Source organism: Scyliorhinus torazame, chromosome 28, assembly GCF_047496885.1.
Source record: "Scyliorhinus torazame isolate Kashiwa2021f chromosome 28, sScyTor2.1, whole genome shotgun sequence".
Lineage (NCBI taxonomy): Eukaryota > Metazoa > Chordata > Chondrichthyes > Carcharhiniformes > Scyliorhinidae > Scyliorhinus > Scyliorhinus torazame.
Window position 1 is genome coordinate 28,261,874 of NC_092734.1, and position 19,232 is coordinate 28,281,105.

The following is a 19,232-nucleotide window of genomic DNA, read 5'->3' on the forward strand; positions in this document are numbered from 1 at the left end:
TTAGGTAGTGTGCTCTTTCCAAGTGCCGGTGCAGACTTGATGGGTCGAATGGCCTCCTTCTGCACTGTAAATTCTATGATTTTATGATTCTATGTCCCTGTTCTTCTTTGCAACAGTGCTCTGGGATCTTTTCTATTTGCCTGCAGGAGCGGGCTTTGGTTTTGGTCTTAGCTTTAAGATGGCAATGCTGGCAGGGCAGCAGTCCCTCAGATTGGCATTGGAGTGTCAACAGGAATGACTTGGTCAAGTTTCTGTAGTGGGGTTTGACTATGGAACTGTCGAACTCAGATACAAGAGAGCTACTCTCTAAGCTCCCAGTTCGTACGTGTCTCAAGTATGTCAATGTAGATGGCTATTGTGAGCTCTACCTATTCAATCTGGTGTGAGCTTTGCTTTGCTATTACAGTGCTTGTATATCCCATGCATGCAACTTGGAGCAAAGTCAGACACAGCCCAACCTGTTTTCCTTAGGGAGACATCCTTAGCCTCCTCAGGCAGCACCATCCAAACCCAGGACGACTACCACCTAGAAGGATGAAGGCAGCAAATACCTGGGGAACACTATCACCTGGACATTCCGCTCCAAGCCACCCACCATCCTGACGTGCAAATATATGGGCCGTTTCTTCACAGTCGCTGGGTCAAAATCCTGGAACTCCCTCCCTCACGGCACTGAGGGTGTACCTACACCACATGGACTGCAGCAGGTTCAAGAAGGTGGCTCACCACCACCTTCTCGAGGGCAACTAGGGACGGGCAATAAATGCTGGTCTAGCCGGTCACGTCCACAACCCCATTGATGATGTTGTGGCACACGTGCACCAAATAATTACAAACAAGCAGAGCACCTAAAAGTATTTTAAATGCTATCTGGGGAGACGCAGCTGAGAGAGGAAAGATTTCAAGGGTTAGTCATTCGGCCTGCTGACATGGTCGCTTCGGGAGTCAAACTGAACTGAGTCCTGTGCAAATCAGGGACGAAGATATCCACTGTTTTCTGGGTGTAGCCTAACGTTGCTTCAATTTCCAATGATCCTGTTTTTTATCTAAAGACGTAAGGTGAACTTGACTTCATAGTGTGTCACACTTGTTCCATATCGGTTGGCTATATATGGGGTATTGTTGGTGCAGACCAACCACAGTTGGATACACACTTTCAATGAAGAGCAAACATTGACATGAGCCAGTAAAAGTTCTTTGGTTGAAATCCAAAGTTAATGTTTCAAGCAGCTGATGATTTTATTGGGAATCGAAAGCTTTGCACTCTGTTTAATGTATCATCCTGGACTATAAATGTCACATGCAAAGACTGTCAAAATGCCACCCTGCGTTCACCATGACTGCGGGCTGCAACTGGGATTTTCCTCGGCCCTTCGGCGAGTCTGCCGATTGCCAGGTTTTGTCTGGTCCGTGCCTAGGAGTTCGGCGTGCTGAGGGATAACGTCGTACCCAATGCCCCAATCTGCTGCTCCGTGCGAAACTGTGAGCGTCACACTCTTGAGGCTGAATAAAAACCACTTCCACTCCCACAATCATGGAGCTTGTTTACCCTTCTGGAGTCGAAAGGAATTGCCCTCGAGCGACGCAGGGCGTACCATCTGTTGCCACTTTCTTTTGCCAAGAAAAGGCTGCTGAATTCTACAGGCACAGTTAGCCCATTTGCAACTAGATTGCAACTCAGTGGAGACCTATTTCCAAATTGCTTGTGGAACACCAAACTATTTAAGTCTCCAGATCAATACAACTGTGTCTAAACCGCTGCGTTATACGATCCATTTATATCTAACACACAGCTCTTGCTCTTTAAAGCTTTTAGTTGCACTGACAAGATTATTACACCTGAAAGAATACTGAATTCTTGCAAGTCTGTCTTCTGAAGAGGCATTATATTACCTCTGTTATTGGCCAGTGTATAGCCCTTTGTCAGAAAGAGTTATGAAATATGCTCTTTGACACAGTGTACTTTCCCCTTTTTGGCTTCCACCAAACAAGTGGCAGATAGCGATCTTGTGAGACACAAAGTAAATGCCCAAAGGGACATCAGGTGGCGTCTCTGGTTTTTGTTCCCCGCTCTCGAAACAGGAAGACGCACACCAAAACCTCTTCGGGAGAGAAGCAAGAGAACAAATTAGTGGCCGGGGGGGGTGCTGATGGACAGAAGTCTGTTGTGTGAGAAATTAGCCGGCCCGTGTAATCCGACGCGAGCGTGGCGCATTCATTCCCAGGGTCGATCTGTGAGGCAAACAAACCCAGAATGAGAAAGAAAGCCCCGTGGATACAAAAAGAAAAGTGTCAGGGGAAGTATTTTGATATACAGTTTCAGCCAGCAATTTATCACCTGTGGACATTATCAGAGCCATTTGATAAAATGTAGCAGAATAGTCCCAGAATGGCAAAGGGGAGGGATGAGTTTTGTTTTTACTGCATGATGATCATTGGGTAGGAGGCTCAGACCCACGGAATATGAGGCATTTTGGCGAGTTCAGATTTTAGGGTTTGGATGCAAATCCACAGGTGAACTCTGAACACCCTATAAATAGCGGGCAGCATAATCAAAGACCCCTCCCACCCGGCTTACTCACTCTTCCAACTTCTTCCATCGGGCAGGAGATACAAAAGTCGGAGAACACGCACGAACAGACTCAAAAACAGCTTCTTCCCCGCTGTTACCAGACTCCTAAACGACCCTCTTATGGGCTTAGACTTAGACCATACAGTGCAGAAGGAGGCCATTCGGCCCATCGAGTCGGCACCGACCCATTTAAGCCCTCACTTCCACCCTATCCCCATAACCCCATCTAACCCTTTTGGTCACTAAGGGCAATTTTTCATGGTCAATCCACCTAACCTGCACGTCTTTGGACTGTGGGAGGAAACCGGAGCACCCGGAGGAAACCCACGCACACACGGGGAGAACATGCAGACTCTGCACAGTGACCCAGCGGGGAATCGAACCTGGGACCCTGGCGCTGTAAAGCCACAGTGCTATCCACTTGCGCTACAGGGCTGACCTGGCTAATACTACACTCCTGTATGCTTCATCCGCTGCCGGTGTCTATGTAGTTACATTGTGGACCTTGTGTTGCCCTATTATGTATTTTCTTTTCTTTTCACGTACTAAATGATCTGTTTGAGCCGCACGCAGGAAAATACTTTCCACTGTACACGTGACAATAAACAAATCCAATCCAATCACTATTCACCAAGATTGAGTTAGATAGCGCTGCGTACGAGAGTTCCACATGGCTCAAGTTGGTAGCAGGTTTGCCTCTGAATCAGAGGGTTTTGGGTTCAATTGCCACTCCGGGACCTGAGCTCGAATATCAAGGCTGATGCTCCACTGCAGTACCGATGGAGGGCTGCACTGTCGGAGTTGTAGTCTCTCGGATGTGACGTTGAGCTGTCTGCTCTGGTGGTTGTAAAAGACACCCATGGCAGTGCTTCCAAGACGAGCTATCCCCAAATATCCTAGCCAATGTTTATCCCTCAATCAGCATCACAAAAACAGATTATCTGGTCATTATCACGTTTGCTGTTTGCTGTGTGCAAAATTGACTGCTGCATTTCCTGTACTACAGCAGTGGCTACACTTCAAAAGAGCATAATTAGCTGTAAAGTGCTTTGTGAAGTCTGGTGGTTGTGAAAACTGCTATATAAATACAAGTCTTTCTGTTAGCTAAGGTCTTGTATCACAAGCAGCTCAGGCCCTAACAACCCTACCCTGTAACAGGGGACTGTAACTAATCGTGTATGGACAGATTCGACACCCTCAGCCATTAGCATCTGCTCTATGTTTAGCACAGCGGGGTGACAGAATGGGTAAGAATGCTGGCTCCTGTTTTGACCACATCCCACCCCCATGCTCCCATCTCTGTCGCGTTCCACCAGCTGGGAGCAGACAGGAATGAAGTGGGATTTCTTTATGAGGAAACCCCTCGCCTTTTAAAGCGCGGAGGCGCGACATACTCCCACAGGGGGAAAGAGAATCTTAGAGCCTCCCAGCAACTCAGACAAGAAAGTACAGAGGGCAAAAATTGGAAGGGTGCTCGGGGACAGGAGAGTAACTGGCAATGCCAGCAGTGAAGTTTCCCAGTGGCAGGTCAGAGGTGGCCCGTGAGGTGGTTTGGTTCCTCACTCCATAGAGGTGGGCAGCAGATTGGCACCTCTACTAGCGACCGTTAAGCGAGCCCTGGGCGGTTTGCTGAAGAAGGAGCAGTTTCCTACTGCTTTGGGGAGGAGCTCAGCATCATGGCGGCAGCCTCCCTATGGCTGCCCAATCACACTTCAGCGATAGGGATTCCATGGCCCAAAGAGGTGTAGAAGCCAAGTATTTCAAATACAACTAGTATAGGTAAAAGATAGCTGTTTAAGCATAAATGTTGAGCCCCAGTTTTGAATACCCATTTATACAGCATAATTCACTTTTACTGAAGTCCATTGTTCTGGCAAATGCATATTTTCAAAAAAACAGTGTGACATTAAAAAAAGCACAGTTGCAAGATAATTTGACACTGTCTTGTGCTAATTGTCAAGGACAGGGACTGGATACACAGCAACATTGTTCACAATGCAGATAACAGCTGGGTCAGAAAAGCTGATGTTGCACATTGAAGATGGACGGCTTGCCATCAAATCAAATGTGTTTGAGTCTAACCCAAACCAATTAGGATTATATTGGGGTGTAATTAGACGACTTAAGACAGATATGAAAGTGTATAACTAAAAAGTTTCTCCCGGCCATTTTAGGTTAGGTTGGGTTTTGTTGTCTTTGTGAGTATTGTCTTTGTAGCTTAAGTTTTGTCTTTCTGTTAGTTTAGTCAGTTTTTGCCTTTGATTCTAGTCTCCATTTTAGTTTATGTCTTTTGGGGGTTGTCAGTTTAACAGTCTGTGTCAGTGATGTTAGTCCACTTTTGACTTTGAGTTTGAGTTTAGCTGAAGATTAGCTTTCTCTCTCTCTTCATGTTTCATTGCCAGACTTTGACCTTTAAAAAGTTACTTTCGAGCTGTCTGCCTAAGCAAAGAAAGATAATGTCTGTAATTCTCTGAAAGCTTCGAATTGTTTACGAATTGCCTTTTAAATGACTTTCAAATTGTAATCAAGCGACTACAAATAAAACAATTCTTTTTGGCACCTGAGGAGTTTATACTGCAAATTTCTGCTGAGTTCCAGTATTCGCAAAGTGCTACTGATAACCGAATAGCAGAGATGATATAAATTCCTTCAACTATACACAGTCGAATAATACAAGGAATCGAACAACTTAACACAGTCTACAAAAATAGTACAAATCTTACAACTTGTCGTATTGCGCCAGGACTTGATTCATCAACTAAGCTTCCCCCAAACCTGGCGTAGTTCGACAGGTTAAGATTTCCCATAAATTAAAGTTTCTTTTAAGAGGGGACTGCGGACATTGATCCCCTTGCAGGGGTTCCTCCTCTGATTTTTGTCCTTGGCCATCCTGATCTGTACCATATAATACTCTTTTTTTTAAATAATCTTTATAGTGCCACAAGTAGGCTTACATTAACACTGCAATGAAGTTACTGTGAAAATCTCCCAGTCGCCACACTCCGGCTCCTGTTCAGGTACACGGAGGGAGAATTCAGAATGTCCAATTCCCCTAACAAGCATGTCTTTTGGGACTTGTGGAAGGAAACCGGAGCAGCCAGAGGAACCTACACAGACACGGGGAGAACGTGCAGACTCCACACAGGCAGTGACCCAAGCGGGAATCGTACCTGGGACCCTGCAGCTGTGAAGCAATAGTGCTAACCGCTGTGCCACCGTGCCACCCATATCTCCATGTTGAGGTGCCCTTGAGGCCTCCTGCTTGCCTCGGTGCTTCGCACCCCTTCCTATAGGTGCTGCCAAGGCTGCAGAGCTGCTGATCCTAGGATCACAGGAATGGGAGTAGGTAATTCAGCCCATCCAGCCTGCTCCGCCATTGAATACGATCAAGGCTGATCAGACACGTTGATGCCTTTTACCCATACTATCCCCACCATCCTCTGATCGGACTGCCAGCATCTGGAGCCTGTTAGCAAAGCCAATTCTGAGGCTGCCTCTTGTCAAATCACCGGGGTTCTCCCGCTGAAAGCAAGTATAGGCGGTGGGCGCCACATGTCCCCATTTGGATCCGGAAACCCAGCGGGAAAATTCAGCCCCCATGTCCATTGTGGAGGGGAGGGAAATGGTTGCACTGTCCAGGCCACGGCCAGTGGGTGGGGCAGTATTCTGGAGGGGACTGAGGTTGAAAAGTCAGGCCTTGGGCCTCTTACAAAGCTTGAATTGGACACGTGACAAAACAAGATACTTACCGAAGCCCTGAAAATTGGTAATGACCCATCATTCATGAATTGCAAAGAAGACAATTCGAGAATGTTGGCAATCCCAAATGAAAGACCGGGGATCTACTTGGAAGCCTCCCTCTCAGGGCGGACTGTTAAAGGAAACCCCCTCTGGCAAAGTTGCTTTGGGAACAATCTCCCAGTGAATTCCCAGCCCGGAAAAAACGCTGGAGCTGGACAGAGTATTAATCGGCACCAAAAAGGAAATATGGGCGAACAGCAAACCGGGACAGAGGGAGCCAACCCGAGTTGTTGGGATTCTCTCTTTGAGAAGCCATGTTGTGCCTGCCCCGCCATTTTGTCATGTATGTATTTATTTCTATTCTGGCCATTTGCATTTTTTTTTCAGTGTCAATAAAAGCAGTTTTGCGGGAGTGGCGGGGGAGAAATAATGGGTCTCTGTCAGCTATATTTATATTTAAATAAATAACTTGCCCCGTAGCTCTCGCAGCTTCACAAACTCGTGCTTCTTGGCTGCCGTTTCATAGTTCCTCCTGGAGGAACTGCAAAACAGAAAGAATGAGGACCCTTCACCATAAATGCAAATTTAAATGCACTCTAATGTTTTATGCACATTAAACTCGACCTAATGGTTCCCAGTGGCAATGGAAAATCTATTTCCAAATGAAAGCAAATAAAACTGAGCAAAAAAATCCTGCAAATGCAAACCTTGCCCCCACAAAGACGCTAACCACCATTTTCCCTGTGTTTCCAAATACAATGCACCATTTTAATTAAAACCCGGGATTAAATGGATCCATTAATTGCACTCAACGTTACAAAACAGCGTTTGCAGAATTTTCTTTTTTTGGGGGAAAATGTTTTATTAAGTTTTTAGCATTTTATACAAAATTACAAAACATACAAATACCTTTAATAAGACACCAACCCCATATAAACCCACCCCCCCCAGCTACCCATCCCCCCTCCCACCCCCAACAGTTAACAGTGACCAATTCTCTAAAATACAATACAAACGAGCGCCATCTCTGATTGGACCCTTCAATCGACCCCCCTCACGGTGTATTTGACCTTCTCGAGGTGCAAAACTCCATCTAATCCCCCAGCCACATCGAAGCCCTCGGCGGTGTTGCCAACCTCTAGTCCAACAGAATCCGCTTCTGCGCCACCAACGAGGCAAAGGCCCCACCAACGAGGCGAAGGCCTGCGTGCAGAATTTTTAACGCAAAGAACGATATCGTAATTGAAACTTGAGAAGGGAATACATATTGAAATCGCCTTGCTTTTAAAACTCTCATTCCTTTTTCAAATCCCTTTTCAACTCCTTCAGCCCAAAGTCAACCCTCCGCCCATTCTGGCCCCTTGCGTATTCCCTGATTTTCATCTCGCCGCCTTGGGCGGCACGGTAGCACAGTGGTTAGCACTGTTGTTTCCCAGCGCCAGGGACCCAGGTTCGATCTCTGGCTTGGGTCGCTGTCTGTATGAAGTCTGCACGTTCTCCTCGTGTCTGCGTGGGTTTCCTCCGGGTGCTCCCGTTCCCTCTTGCAAGTGCTGAAAGACGTGGTGTTAGGTAATTTGGACATTCTGAATTCTCCCTCTGTGTACCCGAACAGGCACCGGAGTGTGGCGACTAGGGGATTTTCACAGTAACTTCATTGCTGTGTTAATGTAAGCCTACTTGTGACACTAATAAAGGTTATTATTATTATTTTGGCGGTCATGCCTTCACCTGACAAGGCCCCAAGCCCTGGAATTGTCTCCTTAAATATCTCTGCCTCACTCTCTTTTCCTGAAGACAGTAGGTCTGTGGCTAATTGTTTTATTCACTTGTCCAAATGTTTCCTTGGCTAGAACCGAATTTTATTCAATAACAATTCTGTGAAATTTTTTACCACCGCAAAGTTGCTGCTTCTTGTTGTTGAGATCGATAACACAATGGGTGGAATTTAACCCAGGTGAAGGGGGTCTTGCGGGTTAGCTGGAGAGCCAGCGCGTTGCCTCCTTTGGTGTAAGGCCCACCATATTAAATGCCAGCCAGAAACTAAAGTGGCCGGCGGTAAGCCTGTCTCATGCTCAAGGAACCCAGAGAGTCCCAACCCCTGAGAGCTGCCAGCCCATCAGAGCCTGGCAGCTCTTCATTACATGTAGGGGCTGTGAGACCCAGGATTAGCAAGGGACCCCAGGCCATGGAGAATGAGGGATAAGGGTCACACAGAGAGGGGCGAAGGAGGGTTGAATGCAAGGGCATGGGGTTGCCTCTCCGCAGTTGAATGCCAGCAGTGGTGGGATGCGATCCTTAAATGGGCATTAATTGCACACTTGAGGGCCTCAATTGGTGGCGGGAAGGAAGGCCATCCAGGAACCTTCCCACACTGGGTTTAATTGGGGAAGAGGCAGATAACAAGCACCCTCTCTTCTCCAATTAAATGCCCTCCCAGCCAAGAAACTCACCTCCGGGGAACATACAGAGAAACATGCATAGAAAATAGGAGCAGGAGGAGGCCATTCGGCCCTTCAAGTCTGTTCCGTCATTCATTATGATCATGGCTGATCATCAAATTCAATACTCTGATCCCGCCTTCCCCCATGTCCCTTGATCCCTTTACCCCAAGAGCTACATCTAATTCCTTCTTGCAATGACACAATGTTTTGGCCTCAGCTACTTTCTGTGGTAGCGAATTCCCAGATTCACCACTCTCTCTGGGTGAAGAAATTTCTCCTCACCTCAGTGCAACTTACCCTCAAACCATGACCCCTCGTCCTGAGCTCCCCCACCATCGGGAACATTCTTTCTGAATCTACCCTGTCGAATCCTGTTAAATTTTATAATTTTCTCTGAGATCCCCTCTCACTCTTCTAAACTCCAATGAATATAATCCCAACCGACTTAGTCTCTCCTCACATGCCAGTCCCGCCATCCCAGGAATCAGCCTGGTAAACCTTCGCTGCACTTGCTCCATAGCAACAACATCTTTCCTCAGCTAAGAACATCAAAACTGCACACAATACTCCAGGTGTGGCCTCACGAATGCCCTGTACGATTGCAGTAAAACATCCTTATTCTAAGACTGAAATCCTCTCGCCACGAAGGTCAACATACCGTTTGCCTTCTTTACTGCCAGCTGTACCTGTGCGCTCAAATCAATAAAGATTGTTCAATAGTATAATTTTTGACCCATCGAGTCCCTGCAGTGTAGAAGGAGGCCATTCGGCCCATCGACCCGCTGAAAGAGCACTCTCCCTAGGCCCACTCCCCTGCCCTTTCCCCGTAGTCCCACCTAACCTGCACAGTACCTGAAAGACAGTAACTTTCATCTAATGTATTTATTTATTTAAGTGATCTGGAGTACAGTAATGTCACTGCAATCAACATGTCACTGACACTGATTGGGCGGAATCCCCTATTCTCTTGCTTGCTGCCGTTAAAAGTAGTGAGGCTCCTGTACTAACTCTAAAGAGGAAGGCCTGTGGACAATGGTAAGCCTTCCTCCAGCCTGAGGACCCCAGGAGACGACTTCCTACCCGCCAATGGCCAGTATCTCGTGCACTCAGCAGTGCCATGGAGGAAGCTGTGGCTGCTGCCGGAACAGCAACCTCCACCCATCCCCACTCCCCACCCCCTCAATCATGCACATTTTGGTGCCGATCGATACACCCTCCCCCACTAATTTGCAGCCTGCATGGCATTACCAGTCTTGCAGGACGCCTGCCAGCAGGCCCGCCTGGAGCTGGTAAGATTGTAGCGGTGGTGAGAAGAATCATAGAATTTACAGTGCAGAAGGAGGCCATTCGGCCCATTGAGTTTGCACCAGCTCTTGGAAAGAGCACCCTACCCAAGCCCACACCTCCACCCTATCCCCATAACCCCACCCAACACTAAGAGACATTTTGGACACAAAGGGCAATTTATCATGGCCAATCCACCAAACCTGCACATCTTTGGACTGTGGGAGGAAACCGGAGCACCCGGAGGAAACCCACAGACACAAGGGGAGAATGTGCAGACTCCGCACCGACAGTGACCCAAGCCGGGAATCGAACCTGGGACCCTGGAGCTGTGAAGCAATTGTGCTAACCACTGTGCTACTGTGCTGCCCTTACGGAGCCATTCATCGGTCACTTAAGGGACTCAAAGTGGAGATGGGGTTGGGAAGATTGACCAGGGGCCTTTCGATCCAGAACTCGCTTCCAGTGGGTGTGGGAATGTATCGGAATATCGCTTCCAAAGCCAATCCACCACATTGTCAGGTCTGCACCTCCATTCCTGCTTCCTGTGGGGGCAGAGGATTCCAGCTATTCCCACGTTTGTTTGGGGGAGCTTACTGTGCGAAAATTGGCTGCCACACTTTCTGCCTTACATTAGCTGATTACACCTCAAAAAGTGATTCCTTGGTTGTAAAGCATTTCTGACGTGACCAGAGGGCACATCTCAGAGTGAGGGGGTCACCCATTTAAGACAGAGATGAGGAGGAATTTCTTCTCTCAGAAGGGAGTGAATCTGTGGAATTCTTTACTGCAGAGAGCTGTAGAGGCTGGGCCGTTAAGTATGTTCAAGGCTGAGCAGCACGGTGGCGCAGTGGGTTAGCCCTGCTGCCTCACGGCGCCGAGGTCCCAGGTTCAATCCCGGCTCTGGGTCACTGTCCGTGTGGAGTTTGCACATTCTCCCCGTGTTTGTGTGGGTTTCACCCCCACAACCCAAAAGCTGTGCAGGGTAGGTGGATTGAACATGCTAAATTGCCCCTTAATTGGAAAAAAAATGAATTGGGTGCACTAAATTTATATATTTTTTAAAAAAGTATGTTCAAGGCTGAGATAGACAGAGTTTTAATCAGTGATGGAATCGAAGGTTATGGGGATAAGGCGGGAAAGTGGAGTTGAGGATTTTTACATCAATTCATTTCTGATCTCATTGAATGGCGAAGCAGACTCGATGGGCCGAATGGCCTCCTTCTGCACTGTAAATTCTATGTTATCTCATTGAATGGCGAAACAGACTCGATGGGCCGAATGGCCTCCTTCTGCTCCTATGTCTTATGGAACTTCCTATACTTGTCATATAAAACTGCATGCATAAAGGGAGATATCAGATTGGCAAGAAAGGTGGTGACACAAATGTTGACAAAAGTTAACAGAAGTCTTTCACTTGCACATTTTGAAATACGGCATCTCTTTTCTTACTAAAACTTCCATTTTAGATTAGTGGTGATAGTCCAGTTGGTAAAGTCAATGGTTAGTGGAGCCCATTTCATCAGAAGGTAGGGGATTGCTTACATTGTCCGCTGATACTAGCCAAAGCGCTGCAAATCATTTTCTATCAGTTATGGCCCCTCTTGGCTGAAGAGGGTAACATCGGCCACAATTTCTGCCCGTGCTCACTGTGCCAACGATCTGTGCACAAAAGATAAATCTGTGGGCATCACGTGAGAGGTGGATCCTGCTTTCTCATGGCGCTACCACATGGTAGAATAGCTCGCCAACATCCATGCCCACAGGCTTTGTGCCTTCATAGATGCAGACACATCTGAGGGTGGCACGGTGGCACAAAGGTTAGCACTGCTGCCTCACAGCACCAGGGTCCCAGGCTCAATTCCCAGGGTTTCTGACGATGTGGAGTTTGCACTTTCTCCCCCTGTCTGCTCCGGTTTCCTCCCACAGTCTAAAGTTGTTAAGTGGATTGGCCAGGCTAACTTGCCCCTTAGTGTCCAAGGATGTGCCGGTTAGATGCGGTTATGGGGATAGGTGGGGCCTTGGGACTAGGTAGGGTGCTCTTTCAGAGGATCGGTGCAGCCTCGATGGGCCGAATGGTATCTTTGTGCACTGTAGGAATTCTATTTTATTCTATTTCTGCCTAAAACAAGCATGTGTACCCCAGTCTCTATTAACCTGAGGGAAGAAAGCATCAGCGGAACTATTGGACACATCACTGCAAAATGAAAACCGGCAACACAATACCAACAAACCTTCATTGGTTTGATTAAATAAATCAAATAAAAACAGTTTGCTCTTTTATGTTGAATCTTACAACATCAAAATCGACCCAATAGGTCTACGCCAGTATTGATACTTCAGCCAAGCTCCTTCCTCCCATTCGGTTGCTCTGTGTTTGATTATGTGAGTCTGTTTGCTATTGATGGCCTCTGTGCTTGATTGGTTAAGCCTGGGTGTGGATTCAGAGAGAAGTAAACAAAGCTGTGGAAGAGGTGGAAGCCAGAGCTGAAGTACGGAGTAGACACTTTGAAGCACTGTCAATAAAACCTGTCGCACGCATCCCGTCAGTGTGATCTTTCAATCCTGCCGAACTCAACCCCGTCCGTGGGTTCCCCAGCGACGGGACGGGCGAGCCATGCTAATTCTCATTGGTACCAGCATAGCTGGATGATCTCACTGGCATCCAATAGCGAGTTGCCTCTGCCCCGGGAAGCCCCGCAGTGGAGTAGGTGGGGAGCATGGAAAATTCCGACCATCGAAACCAGTGTTTTCTCTGCATAAAATCTCAGATATAAAATCCTTACTTTATCGGATCCTATCAGCCTTGCAGTTTTGCGGTTGATAAACCCAGAAAAGTAGGTTCCCCTCAGGGGCTGCCAAGTTGAATGTCAGGACTCGAATACTATTTTCGAAATGCTTTTCCCAGCCACAGCCAGTGAGATTGGAGGGAATTAAAATGGGAAATGGCAGTTCTGGGGAAATGTCCTTGACGTGAAATGCTCTCTTCACAGACTCTGCCCAACCTGCCGATTGTTTCCAGCAAGTGCAGTTATTTCCAGCAACTGCAGTATTTTGCTTTTGCCTTAGAGTCAGCTTGGCTGTCGGAGGAACACGCCAGGCCGCAATCAGAAAGACGTATGCAGGGAGAGAACAAAATCACAACGGAGGCCATGAAATGTGCAGGGTAGGGGTTTTGGGGAGGGCCTAGAGGATATTGTGGGGCAGGAGACATCAGGAGGACATTGAATTGTGGGTGTCCGATTTGTAGCCACCTGGGTTGGCCACTTCCCGACTTAAAATGGAGATCCGCAAAGACTACAGGGAAATTCAGCCATCACAGGCAAAAACCAGCAAGTGCAGAAATCCTGTGTATTAGAACTTGCAAAAGCCCAGACAGCACTGAAACTCACAGCCATCTGCATACTAATGAGCGATCCCCGGGAACAATCGAAACATTTAAGGTGAATAAGGCCAAGCCAGACTTCTCGGCGCCAGCAGGAGCCAAGACAAAGGAAGGTCAGCGAACACTCAGGGACCGCCCAGCGATCAGGGAACAACTCCAGTATTGGAGAAATTGATCCAAGTGATCGGAACGCAGTCCAATCACTTGGAACCAGATACGGGGTCCGCCCCGAACGGCACGAAGCCCCTGGGGACTATAAAGTAAAGCCCCCAAGTTCAAATCGGTCTTCTTGGCAGGGTCACTCAGCAACTCGAATCAACCCTTGAGAGTGAACTGCCTAAGCTGCCGCATCAACCAAGTAAGTCTCCAGTCAACGGGGGCCAGTTCCGAAGCTAAGTATAGGCCTTTTAGTGATAGAGAATAGTCTAGAAAGTAAAGTTTATGCATGAGTAGTGATTTACTGTGTATAATAAATGTGTTTTGATTTGAATCTTACTAATTGCTGTATTGAGTTATTGATCAGTACTTGAACTTGAACCTCATGGCGGTATCATAAAGATACCTGGCGACTCTAAAGCAAAGGTTATAGAAACAGAGCAAATTCAGTAAAGACACAACGAATTAAGAGCCATCCAAAGTTCGCAACAGATTCCCGGGGAGGTTGCTTGATGGGCTAGGGGAACAACTCGTGCAAGTTTCCCTCCAAGTCACACACCATTATATATATTGCCGTTGCTTCACTGTCGCTGGGTCAAAATCCTAGAACTCCCTCCCTAACAGCACTGTGGGTGTACCTACACCACGGGACAGCAGCAGCTCAAGAAGGTGTATTGGCCACACTAAAATTGCCCTTTGGTGTCCAAGGAATGCAGGTTAAGTTGGGTTATGGGGATAGGACAGGTGAGTGGGCCTAGATAGAGTGCTCTTTCAGAGGGTTGGTGCATACTGGATGGGCCATAGGGCCTCGTTCTGCATTGTAGGGATTCAATGGATTCTAAGGCAGCTCACCACCACCATTGCATGGGTAATTAGGGATGATAATGAATGGTGGCCAAGCCAGCGATACCTACAGCCCGTAACTATATAACAAAAACTCCTGCTCCTTCTGGACCACAAGCAGCATAGGGCCCAGAATACCCAGAGTGCTGGCATTAAAGCAGAAACAGGGGAGAAAAAGAGACCTGAGCTACACACCTTCATTCAGGCACGGTAACACAGTGGTTAGCACTGTTGCCTCACAGCGCCAGGGCCCCGGGTTCGATTCCCGGCTTGGGTCACTGCCTGTGCGGAATCTGCACGTTCGCCCCGTGTCTGCGTGGGCTTCCTCCGGGTGCTCCGGTTTCCTCCCACAAGTCCCGAAAGACGTGCTTGTTAGATGAATTGGACATTCTGAATTCTCCCTCTGTGTACCCGAACAGGCGCCGGAATGTGGCGACTGGGGGCTTTTCACAGTAACTTAATTGCAGTGATAATGTAAGCCTATTTGTGACAATAATGAAGATTATTATTATAAAAGAGGGGCACACATCCTGAAAGCTGGTTGGTCACAACCCACGCCACACCCCAATCCTGCCCCCATTATAACCTCAAGTACAAGGTGGGGTTGAGTCTTGTTTGAAATTGTTATTATTTTGGCTTCCGAAACTACCTAAAGCCACATGTTCTTCGGGGCTTTCTATCAAGTTGGACAAACATAGTGGGGATTGGGTGAACGGTCTGGTTCGAGAAGCAGTGTTTTGGATGGGCTTAAGTGTGTAGTTGGGGGGGGGGATGTTGGGGACTGGGTGGGGTTGGGGTAGTACCCTCCGATGGCCACAAACTCTGATGACTTACGCCAGCTGAGATTCTTGACGACACAGGGTAAGATCCAGTAGTTGTGCTCCTAGAGCTCAGGTTACAAAATTGTTCAGACTACAGGTTCCTGGTTTCTTCCAATTTTCCGGCGATTAAGATCAATTATCGAGAAATCAGGCGTGCATTAATTTGGGCGTGTTGACTTCTGGGGCCCCATCCTCTGATCAACATCAAGTGAAACATCGAACCTCATAAAAATTTACCCCGCATTTCCACACTCGCTGTTACACAATGGATTTTTCTTCATTACATCGAACAAAACATGAAAGGAAACTACACTCCTGTCCGGAATGCAAACAGTATTGTCATTATTTAATCACAAATGTTTGACGGACCTATCTCTGAAACAAATTGAAGGTCTACAAACCGGTTACACGCTCGTCTGTTAAACCAGCCAAGAGGAATTTGGCAGGACTTTGTTAGACCTTTGTATGCCAACCTCACCAGTCCATTTTTCTTGTTCCAGGAATTTCTGAACATGTGCGCCTTATGTTAACGATCATTTACTGGAGCTTTCATTCATTTATTAACCTCGGCGAAAAAGGAAAATATAAACACTTAGACTTATCATTCATCATAACTTTTGCAGCAGCGGACTGAGAAATGTTCAGCTTCCTTTTAAATGCTGCTGAATAAAGCACTTTTCAAAGAACACGCAAGGTTTTCCAAAACCTTTGCCCCCTTGCCAGTTGCCGATGCCTTTCGAATTATGGCTGCACTAAATCACTCACTTTGAACTGTTCTTAATAAATGTTATGTATGGTCGAGTATGCTTCACTGATACAATACACAGCTCCTTCTGAAGTCTGGAAAAAATATCAGATCCGAAATAAAAATTAAGTGAGTTTCCTACGCAAACGGCATTGCAGACTTGGGAGCTGCCAGGAAATGTGGTGCCTCGTTTAATTTCAAGCATATTCAGATCGGAAAACCTTGTTTGGGAAATTCCCAGGAAGTCATCCCAGGAACCAAGGAGATAAAGGCAACGTTACAGGGAATTGCTGAGAAAAGAGACGTGCTGTCAAAGCTTCTCGTCTTGCACTCATCAGGGACAGATTCGCAGGAATACCAATTCCATACAGAACAACAATTTGTACTGCATGAAAAGAGAATGCTGATTAGTTGGCAAGTGGACTTTGATTGGTGGAGGCATTTCCACGGAGAACAAGAATTTAATCGTTTCTATCGAAATATTGGCATATTTAGTTGTCTTAATGCTATTTCATAGACTCGGACAAATTTTTAGGAATACAAAACAGCTGTAAAGCCTCTTGCTGTTTTTGAAAATCTCTGCTTCACTTATTTCCTCCCATTATCACTCTTTCCTGTTTCAATTTCTCACTCCATTATTATTGTCCCTTGAGTTAATTTACATTGCCCTCCTGGACACAATGCGGGGAGAAGCAGTAACAAAATGGATGACTCGTCAATCATTATAGAGCTGACTGACCACCTTGGAAATTTCTGCAAGAAGATAATCAGCCAGTTTGACAAAACATCGACATCCACGGCATCCTCATTTTGTGGACGGCGGTTCCCGCCAAAATTTCCGACCAATCTCTTTAGCACACGTTGGGATGTAAAAATCAGCAGAAACAATTGGGATCAAGGGAAGTGGGCAATTCACACCTTAAATTGCCTCTTAATGTGCGAAAATTAATGTTTGAAGACAGCTAACCATTACTAGTGTACATTGGGCAGAGCGGAGTAGAATTGCTACATTGGATGCAATCAGCATCCCGGGTGCAAATTACACTCTAAACTGTGCTCGTTTTGAGAAGTTTCTTTTCGCCCCATGAGCTTCCATTTGAACTTGTTTGCATATCACTGAATGTAAAATCTGTCATGAGGGGCAGCACGGTGGCACGGTAGTTAGCACTGCTGCCTCATGGCGCCGAGGACCTGGGTTCGGCCCCGGCCCCGGGTCACTGTCTGTGTTGACTTTGCACATCTCTTGGTGTCTGCGCGGGTCTCACCCCCACAACCCAAAAAGATGCTCAGGGTAGGTGGTTTGGCCACGGTAGCATAGTGGTTAGCACTATGGCTTCACAGCACAAGGGTCCCAGGTTCAATTCCCGCTTGGGTCACCGTCTGTGTGGAGTCTGCACGTTCTCCCCGTGTGTGCGTGGGTTTCCTCCGGGTGCTCCTGTTTCCTCCCACAGTCCAAAGATGTGCAGGTTAGGTGGAACGGCCATGATAAGTTTCCCTTAGGTTAGATGGGGTTGCTGGGTTACGGGGATAGAGTAGAGGTGTGGGCTTAAGCAGGGTGCTCTTTCCAAGGGCCGGTGCAGACTCGATGGGCCGAATGGCCTCGTTCTGCACTGTGAATTCTATGATTCTATGATTCTATAATTGTCCCTTAATTGGAAACAAAATTGGGTACTCTCATTTTATATTTAAAAAAATGCAATATCTGTCATGGACCAGCGTAATCAGGCAACATTCTAGAAAACATACACTTTTTCAAAAGTTTGCTTCAAAAATACTCCACTTAATATGTTTGAGAGTAATAACTTGTTACAGTGTGAGTAACACAGCTCGTAGGTTTATTGCAAAACTGACACATTTCAATTGCAATGTCTTTTTAAAAAAAAAAAATTTAGAGTACCCAATTCATGTCCCCAACCTTGTACCTGCTGTAGACAGGAACTCATTCAAAATTATGTTGCCTGTATCCTGGGATATAGATGTCCAAAGGTGTGCAGGTTAGGTGAATTGGCCTTTGTAAAATTGCCCGTTAGTGTCCAAGATGTGCAGCTTAGATGGGGTTGAGAGGAACGGGGTGGGGGATTGGACGTAGGTAAGGTCCTCTTTCAGAGGATCGGTGCCTCGATGGGCCGAATCACCACTTTCTGCACTGTAGCGATTCTATGTGATCTTCTATTGACAGTGTAGAAGTCGTACCAAGACAATGGTTTCGATGGAGGGTCATTGACCTGAAATATTGGCCTGAATTTACCGGCTGTGTCCACCGATGGGATCTTCCTGTTCCACTGATGGTGACCCCGTCCCTCGTCCCCCGTCCCCCTCCCCCCACCACCCACGGCAGGTTCCCCTGTGGTACAACCGGCGAATAACACAAAATGCCATTGGCACCAGAAGATCCCGCCATTGCCCAATGGCGACCAATGTCTGCCACGGGAAGACACGCGGCAGCGGGTGTGGAAAACGATGAACTCTGGTTTTCTCTCTCTACAGATGCTGCCAGACATGCTGAGCATTTCCAGAATGTTCTGCTCTTATTTTGGATTTTCAGCAACGGCGGTATTTTCCTCTTGTCACACGCAAATAAATCTGTTCACTTATCGCGTCTGTCCTCGACGATTTGTCCAGCTGTCTCCTCTCAAACACTGCCACCTATTTGGCCGGTTTTAGTTCACCTGTCTTAATATCACCTTACGTGTTAGCACTGCTGCCTCACGGTGCCGAGGACCCAGATTCGATCCCGTCCCCGGGTCACCGTCCGTGTGGAGTTTGCACATTCTCCCCGTGTCTGCGTTGGTCTCACCCCCACAACCCAAAGATGTGCAGGGGAGGTGCATTGACCACGCTAAGTTGCCCCTTAATTGGGGGGGAAAAAAATGAATTGGATACTTTAAATTTAAAAATATATATCTCCTCACGTGTTAGATTTTGTGCGGAGTCTGCACGTTCTCCCTGTGTCTGTGTGGGTTTCCTCCGGGTGCTCCGGTTTCTTCCCTTAAAAACGGGACTTTTTAACCCCGTGAAAAGTGTATTATAAATGCACATGGCTGCTGTACCTGCATTATACTGCTGAATTGTTTACAATGCCTGGGATCCCTTTCATAGCAATGGTGAAATCTCGCACACCAGTCACGTTTGCAATGACCACTGAGGTACCCGCAACACTAAGCAGAATTTATATAACCAACAGCTCGAGCCAAATGCTTTCTTCTGTGAACCCAATGCAGATCTTTCAAGTCCTCTCGAGGTT